This window comes from Herpailurus yagouaroundi, unplaced genomic scaffold (genome assembly GCF_014898765.1).
Source record: "Herpailurus yagouaroundi ecotype Mexico unplaced genomic scaffold, PumYag 199, whole genome shotgun sequence".
In the NCBI taxonomy this organism is placed as follows: Eukaryota; Metazoa; Chordata; class Mammalia; order Carnivora; family Felidae; genus Herpailurus; species Herpailurus yagouaroundi.
The window spans coordinates 14,939,669-14,943,085 of NW_024412430.1; positions in this window are offsets into that span (position 1 = coordinate 14,939,669).

Below are 3,417 nucleotides of genomic sequence, written 5' to 3' on the forward strand. Positions count from 1 at the left end.
ACTTTTGTAGTGGCAGGTATTTTGACAATGTTTCGACAGTATCTGTCTTCTTGTTATGCTGAAAGCATGAGTTTTAGTCCTCTCTTGCTGTTTTTGTTTTGGGGAAAGGATATATTGGGAGATTAGGATTTACACCATCACCATCGGCTCAACTGTGCCGCAAATGAATGTTTAATAACATTGTCGTACCATATAAAATATTTCTAATGACAGCTATGAGGGCCTAGTTTTCTACCTGTCAGAATACACACCGCAAAACAGGTTTATTAATTCACCAGTAAACTGTTGGCATGTACTGTTATGACTGCAGTGACATTAGAAGGCTGCACATCTCAAGAGTCACAAAAGTGGGGCGCCTGGGTGGCTCAGTCGGTTGGGTGTCCGACTCCGGCTCAGGTCTGATCTCGCTGTTCGTGGGTTCGGGCCCCACGTCAGGCTCTGTGCTGATAGCTCAGAGCCTGGAGCCCGCTTCGGATTCTGTGTCTCCCTCTCTCTCTCTCTCTGTGACCCTCTCCTGCTTACACTCTGTCTCTCTCCCTCTCTCTCTCTCTCAAAAGTAAAATAAACCTTAAAAAAAAAAAAAAAGAGTCACCAAAGACTTATGTGTATTTGAGAGTCTATCCAAAAAGACAGACAGCTAACTGGCCGGAAGTGAAAAATATGAGACAAAAAGGAAAGCAGAGTGCTGGAGAGCAGTTATGTGGTACGTAAATATCCAGTAAAAGACGTTTGCTGCATAGGAAATGTGACACTTGGCAATTACTTTCTGAGGCTACTATAAAAAGACGGACGTGGGCTTATGGTTCTTTCTAACCTTGTTTGCCTCTCATGCCTCAATTCCCCTGGGTTACATGTCTCTTTTCTCTCATTCTGTTAATACTGTGGTTTTGGGTGTCTACAATAGAAACTTCATTCTATGAATTAAAGAGCTGGTGGGATCCACAGGCACACTCAGGAGGACCACATCAAGAAGTACAAGGGCCACTGTGTGCCTTTTTCATAAGTCCTGGGACTGAGTCCACCAACTGCTGACAACAGTCTATGTGTCTACTAGGTAAAATTATCAAGAGTAAGAATTATACAGAAAAACGGATTATTTTTTGTTTTTGTTTTTGTTTTGTTCTGTTTTGTTTTTAAGGAGGCTTCATGCCCAGCACAGAGCCTAACATGGGGCCCAAACCCATGACTGTGAGATCAAGACCTGAACTGAGATCCAGAGTTGGGCGCTCAACTGACTGAACCACCCAGGCACCCTGTAAACTGGTTATTTTTTTTATTACTAGGAAGGTCTTATAGTGGTGCAAAGAAATGTGCTTAATAACAATTACAAATGAATGAACAACTATCAGAAATAATGAAAATGACCATGACATTTCATAATCTTGCTTTCTGTCAATGACAGAACATCCTGCTTTGGAAAAAGTTTGTGTCAAGGAAGCCATTGGGCCTCAAACGATGTGACGTCCCTGTCTCTGAGGTCTAAGCTCCATGGAGAAAAGCGTCTTCTCCAGCTTTCTGGGGAGCTTGATTTTTTTTTTTTAGCAATTCCAGGACCTTTTAGAAGACGGCTATTATCTACTCACCGCAAGTCTGTTTGGCCCCATGTAAACTAAGCTAATTAACAGCGTAACAACACGTTTAAGAAAGAAGCAGGGAAAAAGGAGTGGAGAAGCCTGGAGTTGATTCCCAAAACACTAAATGATGCTTTGTTGAGGTGAACATCACAAATTAGCTCAACTGCTTCCCCTCATGTGTTGGACTATTATTTTAAAGTTCAAAAAATAAATTCAAAATGGATGAAAGACATAACGTCAGACAGGAAACCATCAAAATCCTAGAGGAGAACACAGGCAGCAACCTCTTTGACCTCGGCCGGAGCAACTGCTTACTAGACATATTGCCAGAGGCAAGGGAAACAAAAGCAAACATGAACTACTGGGACTTCATCAAGATAAAAAACTTCTGCACAGAGAAAGAAACAGTCAACAAAACTCAAAGGCAACTGATGGAATGGGAGAAGATATTTGTAAACAACATATCTAATAAAGGGTTAGTATCTAAAATCCATAAAGAGCTTATCAAACTCAACACCCAAAAAAAACAAATAACCCAGTTAAGAAATGGACAGAAGACATGAACAGACACTTTTCCAAAGAAGACATCCACGTGGCTAACAGACACATGAAAAGATGCTCAACATCACTCATCAACAGGGAAATACAAATCAAAACTACAATAAGATACCACCTCACACCTCTCAGAATGGCTAAAATTAATAAGAGACAACAGGTGTTGGTGAGGATGTGGAGAAAGGGAAACCCTCTTGTACTGTTGGTGGGAATGCAAACCGGTGCAGCTGTCATGGAGAACAGAATGGAGGTTCCTGAAAAAACTAAAAACAGAACTACTCTATGATCTATCAATTGCACCACTAGGTAGTGCATCAAAGGATACAAAAATATTAGGTAGTGTATCAAAGGATACAAAAATACAGATTCAAAAGGTCACTTGCACCCCAAAGTATATAACATTATCAACAATAGCCAAACTATGGAGAGAACCCAAATGGCCATCCACTGATGAATGATAAAGAAGATGTGGTGTATATATACATATACGTATATATGTACACGTGTATATATACACACCCATATATACATATATATACACACACATATATATACATATACGTATATATACATATATATACACACACATATATATACATATACGTATATATACATATATATACACAATGGAATATTACCCAGACATCAAAAAGAATGAAATCTTGCCATTTGCAATGACATGGATGGAGCTAGAGTGTGTTATGCTAAGCAAAATCAGTCAAGCAGAGAAAAACAAATACCATATGATTTCACTCATATGTGGAATTTAAGAAACAAAACAGGTAAACATATGGGAAGCGGGGAGAAAAAGAGCAGAGGGAAACAAACCATAAGAGACTCTTAGATACAGAGAACAAACTGAGGGTTGATGGAGGGAGGTGGATGGGGGATGGGCTAGACGGGTGACGCGTACTAAGGAGGGCACTTGCTGTGATGAGCACTGGGTGTTGTAAGTGAGGAATCACTGAAATCTACTCCTGAAACCAATATGGCACTGTATGTTAACTAAAATTTAAAATAAACACATAAAAATAATAAACTGCAGGGGCGCCTGGGTGGCAGAGTCGGTTAAGCGTCCGACTTCAGCCAGGTCACGATCTCGCGGTCCGTGAGTTCGAGCCCCGCGTCGGGCTCTGGGCTGATGGCTCGGAGCCTGGAGCCTGTTTCCGATTCTGTGTCTCCCTCTCTCTCTGCCCCTCCCCCGTTCATGCTCTGTCTCTCTCTGTCCCAAAAATAAATAAAAAACATTGAAAAAAAAATTTTTTTAAATAAAAAAAAATAATAATAA